The following is a 12,657-nucleotide window of genomic DNA, read 5'->3' as shown; positions in this document are numbered from 1 at the left end:
TCTAGCAGCTGTGCCGAAGAAATGTGTGCTGCTACTGGCACAGACTAAATTACCCTGTGCGAGCTATGTCTTGACAGTCGCGCAAGCTATTATGGTCTCGTGTTGTTTCCACCAGCGCAGCACATCTCATTGTTCCTTTTAATTAATAAAATGGAGAAGCCTAAAAAAAGGCCCGAAGCCCGGCCCTAGGGGCGTAAAAAAGTCAGGGCCCATCGGGCTTGGGCATAAATGCAGGCAACTGCTGAATGTAACTAATAAAGTAACTTGTAATCTTACTTAGTTACTTTTAAAATCAAGTAATCTGTCAAGTTACTTTTAAAAGGAGTAATCAGTAATCAGATTACTTTTTCAAAGTAACTGTAGCAACACTGATAATGTGTCTTAGCTCTAATGTTCGAGAATCCCAACGTGCAAGCTAAATTCAGAGGTGTAGAGTCCTCATTAATTAACAATGCTTTGAAGTGCCGTTAAAGGGAGTGAGGATATATCACTTTACTTCACTTGATTCAATTCCTATGTCCTCATCTTTTCCTTGCATCATGAGGGGGTGGGGATAAGACGTGAGGAAAGGAAGCTAGGAAAGGAAACAAGGATGCTCAAATAAGAATTGAGAAGCACCCAGAGTTCAAGTTTGAACTCAGTTTTGGTTGAACCTCCTTATTGAATCAGGCCCCATATCTGTCATTTTGACGTTTAAAATAATCAATCATTTGGTTTATCTACTAATAACCAGCCCTTATATGGTCCTTACTTTTATTCTGAGTACTAAAGAATCAATGACTTTCATCTGTGACATATTGATTGAGTAAAATGGCAGGTGGAAAGAAAAATTATGCTTGTCACGAGAAAGGTGAAGCCATGCCAATTTACATCTGTATAAATTTGGATTGTAGCACCCTTGGGTCATTGAAACAAGCTTGGCAATAATCGGGTTTTGGCATGTTTGATTTGGCATGTTTGATTTGGCATGTCTTATTCTTGCTTTTGGATTTTCTGAAGCACAATGGAGAGCAAGAGCAACACAATCAAGTCCAAGTCCAAGCAAGTTTAGGCCTAGCAAATTAGCTCAAGCTTACAAAATAGCTGATTTCAGGATATCTTTGGTTCCCAATAATCCTGTATTTGCACCACAAAGGTTTCCCACTCTTTTTTCTGTCCAGACTCCAGTCAGGACTGATTTTGGAAGTCTTTCTCAAGATCTTATGGGTGTTCAATCAAAAGAGCTGTTGCAGGCTCCAGTGGCGAAACTGATGTGGAGCTTTCCAAGTATACCAGCGCAACCACAGCAGCCAGATGTCCCTTTTGTGTTGCCACATCTTGTCCCTGCCAAAAGTGTAGATGATCAGTGTGGAGAGAATTCTGTATATGTGGAAGTGATGAAGATAGCATTGTGACATTGAGTCAATGTTGAAATTCCATCAGAATCAACATTTTGGTTGCGGTTGAATTTTAAAAGTAATATTGGATCAATGTTGAAAATTCAATGCTAAAAACATATTGAACCAATGTTGAAAATACAATGCTAAATAATATTGGACCAATGTTGATAATTCCATGCTTTTCAGTGTTGAAAAGACAAACATTGAATCAATGCTGATGTTTGGTCATCTTAATTCTCCACTGGTGAGGCTTATGGTGAATCTATCTGTACCATCATTCAACATGTGAAAGCAAATCCAAATCAATTGCCTACGTTTCTGTGAAATGTCCGCACATTTATTATCCTCAAAGGAGACAAAGGACTGTGGATTGACAAAGAACTTGAATATTATTAGTATTATTAATATGCAACCTGGTCTCACAGAATTCCGTGAAATGAACACGGACCCTTAACTCAAAAATCCGCCAAAAATTCCATGACTGGTTCACGGAAATGATGCCTATATAAGCCAATGACAGGCAGCATCCGTGGTCCACAAACGGACAAGGGCGTCGGACTGGGGGGAAAAAGGGTACCGAGTACCCAGGGCCCGAGGCTGGGGGGGCAGTAGTTTTCTACTGGGGGGGCAGTAGAAGTCAGTAGTTTTCTATACATTAATCAGAGTGTGGCTTATTTTGTTTACGTTTTAAGTGTTTTTATGATAAAAATGCAATACCCCACCCATTGGTATAACGATGGTATTTGGTACGGGGGCCCAGCAAGTTGGTTTGTACCCAGGGCCCAAAATTTGGTGCTACGCTGCTGCTTACGGATTCACAACACACATTTAATTATTTGCATTTGTAAAAGTAGACATGATTTTATGAATATTTATAGCCTACTTTTATATTTCGGAGCAACTAACTCCACTCCTACCCTAAACCTACCTGTGCTGGAGTAGTTTTCTCTCCCTCCAGCAGGAGGCATTGTAGCTGTTACTAGTGTTATGTTTAACCTTTATTAGCATGAGAGTGAGAAAACCTCACATGTTGAAATTTGGCTGACAGCAGTATCCACTTCTGATGTGATCTACATTAGTCCTTCTTTGTTGTCTTTCAGAAAGCATTGCTTGTGAGTATTTTATGTTTAATTTGAGTCTTAAAGACAATATTTGTGAACATTTATGTTAAACAAGATTATATTTGATAGTTTTTAGTTTTGATGAATGGTAGCCAGACTTTGCATATTACATGTGAACATACATTAGAATACAGTCTACATGCTGTTTATTTGTTTCTTTTTGTAGTTTCACTCTGTCGATAATTGAAGGATACGTCAATAAAAGGGCATCACACCTGTCAATTGTCGAGGAGTTTATCTATCTGCATAGCTGTGTCTGAGTTTAACAGTGAGGGCAGAACAGTGAAAAAGCACCTATCTACGCGACAACAAGTGGATGTTACTTCAGCCTCAGCATAATCAACTATGTCTGAAGAAGGGAGAAAAAGCGCAGCGTCCGTCTGCTCCAAGAAATCGCATAGCTCCAAGAGCTCTAAAAGTTCAGTTAAATCATCTGCCAGTATAGCCGCTCTCAATGCTCAAGCTAAAGCTGAAGCAGCTTGTACAAGAGCAGAATTTGCGAAAATGGAAATTGAAATGAAAGTTAAGAAAGCGGAGCTTAAAGTAGAAGAGGTGCGTCTGGATGCCACATTACAAGCACTACAACAGCAGTGTGATGCAGAAGCCGCACAAGCTGAGGCGTATGTCTTTGAGAAAGCAGCCTCTGATCTTGAAGAAGAATCTGCATCGGGGTCCGCGAAGGTAGATCCCACAGAGCGTACTCACGACTATGTTAAACGCCAATTAATCCTAAAGGCAGATTTAAGTCCATTTGGCAACACAGAGCATAATGATACTCTAGCAACAACTATCCCATACGAGCCACCAAAACAGGAACCGCACCAGTCTATGGACACAGAGTATGTCCATACACCACCGAGCGCAGACAAACGTAAAGATGTTCTCCAATGTTCCCGAGGCATTCCTGTGCGGAAACCTACATTTGGAGCATTAACAACACATCAAAGTATGGGTTACACTCCACAAGATGGCAATATGACTGATATAGCCAGGTTTCTAGCACGACGTGATTTGCTCACTGGCGGCCTCAGAAAGTTCAGTGACAAGCCAGGTGACTATTGGGGATGGAAATCTTCATTTAACAATGTTATTGATGATTTGAACCTGTCTGCTAGCGAAGAATTTGACTTGATGATCAAATGGCTCGGAGCCGAGTCCGTTCAATATGCAAAACGTCTGAGAGCAGTGTATATTAACAGACCCTCTGAAGGATTGGGCAAAGTATGGGAAAGACTGGACGAGTGCTACGGCTCCCCTGAAGCCCTGGAGAAGGCACTTCTCGACAGACTTGAGAGTTTTCCCAGAATCTCAATCAAAGACCCATACCTCTTGAGAGAACTTCAGGATCTTCTCCTAGAGATAGAAGCTGCAAAGGACGAAGGCTATATCCCAGGCCTACTGTTCCTCGACACTGCAAGGGGCATTCATCCTATTGTGGAGAAGTTACCCTTCGGTCTGCAAGAAAAGTGGATTACTTATGGGTCTAACTACAAGGTGGAGCATTCTGTATCGTTTCCTCCATTCTCAGCATTTGTCGCATTCATTAGCAGGGAATCTAAAATGCGCAACGACCCAAGCTTTAAGCATTCAGTGCAACCCGGTCTTGTACCCAATAAGATGAGGTTTCAGGACAAGCAGAGTAAGAGAGAAGCAATCTCAGTCATCAGGACCGAAGTGATCAGCACTGAGCCAAATCTAACTGCAGGAACAAACATCCATGACCCAAATAAAGAATGCCCAATCCACAAGAAACCTCATGCGCTTAAAAAATCCAGAGCTTTCAGAGAAATGCCTTTGGAGGAGCGTAAGGTCTATTTGAAGAGGAATCTGATATGTTTCCGATGTTGCGCATCCACTAATCATCAGGCAAAAATATGTAAAGCTGAGACCTTTTGTGCAGAATGTAGCTCCAACTCACACTTTACTGCTCTTCACCCTGGTCCTGCACCTTGGGCAACTACCACAGAGCCTGCTTCCGATAACGGCGGGGAGTGCAATATAGCTTTACCTACAGCCACATCTACATGTACGCAAGTCTGTGGGAGTGAAGTTCAAAGTCACTCATGTGGCAAGATCAGTCCTGTATTCATTTATCCACAGGGCTCCCCTGAGAAGAAACTCAAAACCTACGCTATTTTGGACGACCAAAGCAACAGGTCACTTGCCAGATCTTCAATCTTCGATACGTTTGGCATCACCAAAGGCTGCTTCCCGTACAAGCTGAGAACCTGTGCTGGCCTTGAGGAAGCTACGGGGAGGAGAGCATACAACTTCATCATCGAATCCGTTGATAGCAAGTCATGCCTAAAGCTCCAAACACTTATCGAATGTGACATGCTGCCGGACAATCGCAATGAGATTCCTAGACCTGAAGCTGCTCGCAACCATTCCCACCTCCAAGACATTGCATCCGACATTCCAGATGTTGATCCTGATGCTAAGATCCTGCTTCTCATTGGTAGGGATGTTATTCAAGCACACAAAGTTCTTGACCAACGCAATGGACCTCCAAATGCACCCTTTGCTCAGAAGCTAGCTCTAGGATGGGTGATTATTGGAAACATTTGCCTGGGTGGAGCTCACACACCCGTACAGGCAAGCGTTTTCAAGACGAACATTTTGGACAATGGTCGCCCAAGTCACTTCCTTCCATGCAAGAACTTCATCCAAGTAAAGGAACACATCATCCCACAAAGCCACAACAAGGTCAGTCTCCCTAACCATACTAAGAACACGTCCATCGGAGAAACCGTGTTCCAACAAACAAGTTTGGATGAGAGACCTGGTTACTCTCAAGAAGAAACGGCCTTCCTGCAGATAATGAATAAGGAAGTCTATCAGGATAATACAAATAGTTGGGTTGCTCCGCTTCCCTTTCGTTCACCTAGGCCACGCCTTTCCAACAACAAGCAGCAAGCCGTCCAGCGCCTAGCTTCAGTCTGTCGTATGCTGAACAAACGTCCTCACATGAAAAGTCACTTCCAGGAATTTATGCAAACCCTCTTTGACAATGGCCATGCTGAAATAGCGCCACCCCTTACTGGACAAGAAGAGTGTTGGTACCTTCCCTTCTTCGGAGTGTATCACCCCCGCAAGCTGGACCAAATAAGGGTTGTCTTCGACTCTAGCGCGCGACATGAAGGAGTGTCTCTCAATGACGTCCTTCAGATTTAAACAGATTTAAACCCAGCCGATGTAGCATCCAGGTCCATTCCAGCAAACACTCTAATGTCCAGCATGTGGCTCAAAGGACCAGATTTCCTGCTACGAGCACACGCAAAGGAGACCAAGTGCTGTTTTGAGTTACTCAGTCCAGACTCTGACCCTGAGATTCGCCCTACGGTGACAGCCTTTGCAACTCGTCTCATAGACTCTTTCCTAGATCCAAGTCGTTTTGAGTCCTTCTCAACTTGGACGTCACTGCTTAGAGCAATGGCAAGACTCATTCATATCACCAGATGCTACAGGGGAAATGCTTATGGAAGCAAGTGTCAAGGTTGGCACATTTGCAAAAGTATCACCCCAGAGGGCTATGGGAAAGCAAAAAGCGTTATTCTGAGCTGTCTTCAACACAAGACTTATCCTGAAGTCTTTGCATGCATCGAAGCCCAGAAAGAGATACCAAAGCAAAATCCACTCAGAAACCTGTCACCCTTCAAAGATGACGCTGACTGCCTTAGAGTTGGAGGTCGTCTTTCACAAGCCGACATGCGAAATGATGAAGCACATCCTTTCATCATCCCAGGAAAGCACCACGTGAGTTCGCTACTGGTACGGCAGTACCACCAACAAGTACAGCATCAGGGACGCCATTTCACAGAGGGCGCTGTGAGAACAGCCGGATTATGGATTGTTGGCGGAAAACATTGCATCAGTTCTATCATTCACCACTGTGTCAAATGTCGCAAACTGAGATGGAACACAGACACCCAAAACATGTCCGACCTACCAACTGATCGCGTAACTGTTTGCCCACCATTTACTTACGTTGGCGTCGATGTCTTCGGACCCTGGACTATCAGTTCTCGTCTAACTCGTGGAGGTCTTGCCAATAGTAAGCGCTGGGCCGTCATTTTTACCTGCTTGGGTACCAGGGCCATCCATATTGAGGTAATCGAGTCAATGGAGTCATCCAGTTTCATCAACGCCTTACGACGGTTCATCTCCATTCGTGGACCAGTAAAGCACCTCCGGTCTGATTGCGGAACCAACTTCCTAGGTGCATGCAAGGAGCTTGGTATAACCTCAAACCAGTGTGATAACCCGGAAATACGAGATTTCTTGGACAAGAATGAATGCACATGGGTCTTTAACCCACCTCGTGCCCCTTACATGGGTGGAAGTTGGGAGCGCATGATTGGGATTGTGAAGCGTATTCTTGACTCAATGTTAACTATCAACTCGGTTCAGCTGCTGACCCATGAAGTTCTCGTTACCCTTCTTGCAGAAGTAACCGCCATCGTGAACTCTCGACCTCTCATTCCTGTCTCATCTGATCCCGACTGTCCCTTCATACTTACACCTGCTACACTCCTCACCCAAAAGACTGGTTCTCCACCTATTCCTCCTGGAAGCTTTGGCAAGTCAGATTTGTATGGATGCCAGTGGAGACAGGTGCAGCATCTTTCTAATGTCTTTTGGCACCGCTGGAGAACTCAATATTTGCCAACATTGCAAGATCGAAGAAAATGGCAGACGAACAGGCCAAATCTACAAGTAGGAGATCTTGTACTTCTAAAAGACAACCAAGCCAAAAGATGCCAATGGCCCATGGGAGTTGTGATCAATACCTTCCCCAGTCGAGATGGGAAAGTCAGGAAAGTAGAGATAAAGGTTGCCTTTGGGGGTACGTGCAAAACTTTCTTGAGACCAGTTACAGAGACTGTACTTCTGCTGCGCAATTCCAATGAATGTAACCAAAACGGTCCTAAGAATTAAGAGTGACATCAGACGTCAGGCGGGGAGTGTGCTGGAGTAGTTTTCTCTCCCTCCAGCAGGAGGCATTGTAGCTGTTACTAGTGTTATGTTTAACCTTTATTAGCATGAGAGTGAGAAAACCTCACATGTTGAAATTTGGCTGACAGCAGTATCCACTTCTGATGTGATCTACATTAGTCCTTCTTTGTTGTCTTTCAGAAAGCATTGCTTGTGAGTATTTTATGTTTAATATGAGTCTTAAAGACAATATTAGTGAACATTTATCTTAAACAAGATTATATTTGATAGTTTTTAGTTTTGATGAATGGTAGCCAGACTTTGCATATTACATGTGAACATACATTAGAATACAGTCTACATGCTGTTTATTTGTTTCTTTTTGTAGTTTCACTCTGTCGATAATTGAAGGATACGTCAATAAAAGGGCATCACACCTGTCAATTGTCGAGGAGTTTATCTATCTGCATAGCTGTGTCTGAGTTTAACAGTGAGGGCAGAACACTACCGACTCAACAATAACACAGGCTAACAGGCAAATAAATGTACAGTCACAGTTATTTATTGACAAAAACGGACCAGAAACAGTATAGAAGTATTAACTCATGTTGCATTCCAAATCTTCTGAAGTCATAGGCCTACATATCTTCATGTAGTTGATCTTAATGTTTTAATCTTTGAAATGATGATCGCGCTCCACACACGCACACGCACCTGTTTGATTCAAATGATACTAACGGCTCTTCAGCATGTTGCGATCGGTCACGAGACGAACGAGAGCCAATGGCATTTTACAATCAAAGCTGACGAAATGACGCAATTGGTCACGCAACATACAACCATAGACTGTAATTTATTTATGTTTTTAATCTGATCAAGCTTTTTGTGAAGCCCCTTTTACTTTAAGAGAAATCGATGATGCAATTAAGTCTTTAAAAACAAACAAATCCCCTGGTACAGATGGTTTAACATCCGAATTTTACCATGTATTTAGTAAAAGTAGCCTATAGCCTAACCCCTTTTTTGTTGAATGTTTACAAGGAAAGCATAAATAAATCTTTCCTTCTACCGACTTTATGCCAAGGGTTGATCACCTTAATCCCCAAACCAAAGAAAAACCTGTCTTTAATAGATCATTGGTGTCCAATAACGTTATTAAACAATGATTACAAAATTATTGCCTTAGTATTGGCCAAAAGATTAAAAGGAGTATAATTACTTTATATTATTGATGAAACTCAATCTGGCTTTATGCAAAACAGACACATATCTAATAATATAAGATTAATATTAGACATTTTAGATTACACTGATATGATTCATAATAATAGCTTAATCTTTTTTTTGGATTATTATAAAGCATTTGATACTTTAGAACATCATTTTTTATTTCAAGCACTTAAAAATTTTAAAGGCTTTGTTGATTTCTTTTATAAAATGGTTGAAGTGTTATATGTAAATGGAAATAGTTCAATTAAATTAAGCAACGGTACCTCTCCTAGGTTTTCTTATATTCGTTTTTAATTGCAGTACAATTTTTAAATATGCATATTAGAATGAGTAATTCTAATATGCATATTCTAATCACAAATGGAAATACAGAATTAATTATTAGTCAATTAGCTGATGACACAACATTATTTTTAGAAGATTCATCTCAAATTTTAATAGCCCTAAACACCCTTCAAACATTTTCTAAAGCCTCAGGGCTAAGTCTTAATATGAATAAATGTGAACTACTTCCCATTAAAAGTTGTAGTGCTTTATCAATCTATGGGATAGCTGTTAAAAGCACGATTAAATACCTTGGTATAGAAATAACTAAAGATAAAAACAGATGTGCTACTAATTTTAATTCAATTATTGCAAAAACTAAGAAAAAATTGAATTGTTGGCTTCAAAGAGATCTATTAAAGGAAGAGTTTTGCTTACTAAAGCCGAGGGGCTATCTCGTCTATCTTATGCTGCCCAGTCTCTTTATGTTGATAAACCTACTGGTAATATGATCGATAGAGTTCTAACAGATTTTGTTTGGAAAAACAAATCACATTATTTGAAAAGATCTGTGATACTGAACACCTACAATAAAGGTGGCTTAAATCTTACAGATTTCAGTTTCTTAAATTATACATTTAAAATAAATTGGCTTCATCGGTATATGAAAAATCAACATTCCATTTGGTATATTTTTCCACAACAAGCTTTTTCATATATTGGAGGTATTAATTTTCTGTTGATGTGCAATTACAGCATTTCAAAAATTCCTATCAAACTCTCAAATTTCCAACAGCAGGTACTTTTGGCATGGGCTTTAATATATAAAAATAATTTTACCCCTCATAAATGTTTTATTTGGAACAATCAAAATATTTTATATAAAAATGCTTTTTTTTAATTTTTTTTTTTTTTACCAGTGGTTCAAAAATGGTCTGTTTTTAGTAAATCAATTATTTAATAATCAAGGCTTATTAATGACCTATATATTGAATTTCTTTCAGAAAATAATTTGCCAGTTACCCCCAAAGAATTTGCTATAGTTATGGGAGCGATACCATCAGGAATTATCATGCTCTTAGCCCTTTATCGGGCGAAGAACCATATTTGGTAACTTAATCAGTCATTCTACTCTTAATATTACTATTCAGTCATTCAGTCATTCTACTCTTAATATTACTATTCAGTCATTCAGTCATTCTACTCTTAATATTACTATTCCTCAACCAACAGAAACCCCTATAGGTACAATATGTTTTTCTAGAAAGAGGGATAGAAATTATAAAGTTAGATCCCTTTTTCTTGAAAATATCATCTCTGTATCTCCCTCAATCTTTTATTGGAATAATTTATTTATAAATTTAAATTGGAAAAAGATTTGGTCTTTGCAACAAAAATACTTTCTGACTAATAAAGTAAAAAAGGTGACTTTCAAAATAATAAATACATTTTACCCTGTTAAACATTTCATGAAGAAAATTAAAACAGATATTGATATAAGATGTTCATTCTGTCAAGTCCATATAGAAACTGTTTATCATTTATTTTGGTCATGGCACTATGTCAAACAACTTTGGAAAAATATTGAGGCCTTTATTAATGATAATATCCAGCAAGCCATATCCATAACTTTCAAAGACATTATTTTTGGTCATTATGGCTGCGACCCTAGTAAAAACAACACTTTCTTTGTTATAAATGTAATGTTTATTCTTTGTAAATTCTATATCCACAAATGTAAATTCGCTAACAACATACCAATTTTTTGTGTCTTTTTGAAAGAATTTAACATATATCTTAACACTATATCATCCTCTTTAAATAAGAAAGCAAGTAAAACGACCTCTATATGTAATGACTTTAATCTGCAACTGATGTATAAATATCTTACCCTCATTTTCTAATGTTCTTGTTCTATTATCTTTTCTTCTCTTTTACTTTATTCTTTCTTGCCTTTATTTTCTGATGACATTGAACATATAATTGATGCATCTTTTGTATTGTGTATTGTTACAAACTTGTGTATAATAAACATGTCATCTGTCTTTAGCATTAATAAAATAAAAAAAATAAAAAATAAAACTTTTTTTTAAAATCCATTTAATTATTTATCTAAGAATACAGGCTTAAAGGGTTAGTTCGCCTAAAAATGAAAATGATTTAATTAATTACTCACCCTCATGTTGTTGGTCGTTGTGAGTGGGTCAGTTAGCCTGGATGCCAGCCGAACTTAGCCCTGCCCTTATTTTTTTTAGGTCGGGCAGTTCGGTCTGGCCTTGCTTAATAGAGGAGTAGAACAGAAACTGTTTGGACCAATGAAATAATCAGGGCGGGCTTTAGATGATGACGGACAGATGATAAACAGTAACGTAATCATGCATGTCATCAAAGGGGCTTGGATTAAATTTTTTTGAATCCTAAACGGAGAGCTTGTTTCTATATGCATTCACCTTCACAATTTCTCTCAGAAATGATGATCATGTTGAGTAAGTACTCTGTGTATCATTATTTTTTATTTATTTTTTACAACACCGGCAAAGATTGTGTATTCCAGCCTGATTCCAGCGCGTGTGCAGACAGGGTTGCCAAGTTTTTACAACAAAACCCGCCAACTACTAGCCCTAAACAATAGCTTCTCGGGGGGTTCCCCGTGGGAAAAATGGCGTTTGGGGGGTAAAATGTGTGTTATTTTGGCAAGGTTGCCTGCTAAAATTCGCACTCACAGGTCTATATATCACATAATAGTCGCTTTAATCCACGGACATAGAAAACAACTCACGGGGAAAAAACGGGGACTTGGCAACACAGTGTAGTTGAACTGTTGACATTTGACAATGCGTCTTTGTTGCTCTGATTGGTTGTAGGTCTATCCAATTGATGTCTTTCCTGGTTCGGTTGAAACACGCCTCATAATCACAGCCCAATGGAGCAGTTTCAGACTCATATTCTGACTAGAATTGAGTATGACCATGTCAGGCTATGGGTCAGTGGGAATGTACTGAATGCCAATGGAGGACTTTTTGAAGCCTTTCTCAGCCATCAGCTTTCAACAAAAAATATCTTCATTTGTGTTCCGAAGATGAACAAAGGACAAAGATTCATTAAATCATTTTTCTTTTTGGGTGAACTAACCCTTTCATAAAGAATTTAAAATATTTCCCCTACCTATCGAATGTGCCACAATCCATTCCAGTAGGTGGCGGTAATGCACCTTCAAGACAACTACCAATCAGATCAAAGTGCAGATGAACCGAACAAACTTCAAGCACAAATAAAAACAAAAACAGGACACAGGACAGTGACAGTGTTTTTTTAGGTAAGTACAACAATATTAAAACAATTTATCTTAGTTTTTCATTTTGTGTTTTTATTTTTCTTAATTTCTTACAACTTGTGTGCTTCTCCTGGGATAGTCACAGTGCGATGTTAATAGTGTCACGTGAACGTACAAAACCAACAGAATACTTTCAGTTTGTTTTTCAACAAACCCTTTCATATTTTTATTCATATTTATTTCTTAAGATTGGCATACATTGCTTTTCAGTCAACAAGTCAATGAATGCATGCGCGATTGCGCGGCACCGTTACCCGCACAGAATGAATCATTTTGATTCTAAAATCATCCCATATTCCTCCAGTGTACAAACTAGAGGCGACCGGAAGGTTAGATGAATTTCTGCCATGGTATTAATTGTTGTCGCCACTTGTTAGGCTATCAGACAGCTGAA

This window comes from Pseudorasbora parva, chromosome 12 (assembly GCF_024679245.1).
Source record: "Pseudorasbora parva isolate DD20220531a chromosome 12, ASM2467924v1, whole genome shotgun sequence".
Lineage (NCBI taxonomy): Eukaryota > Metazoa > Chordata > Actinopteri > Cypriniformes > Gobionidae > Pseudorasbora > Pseudorasbora parva.
The sequence above is the reverse complement of the archived record's forward strand: the minus strand, read 5'-3'. Positions refer to the sequence as shown.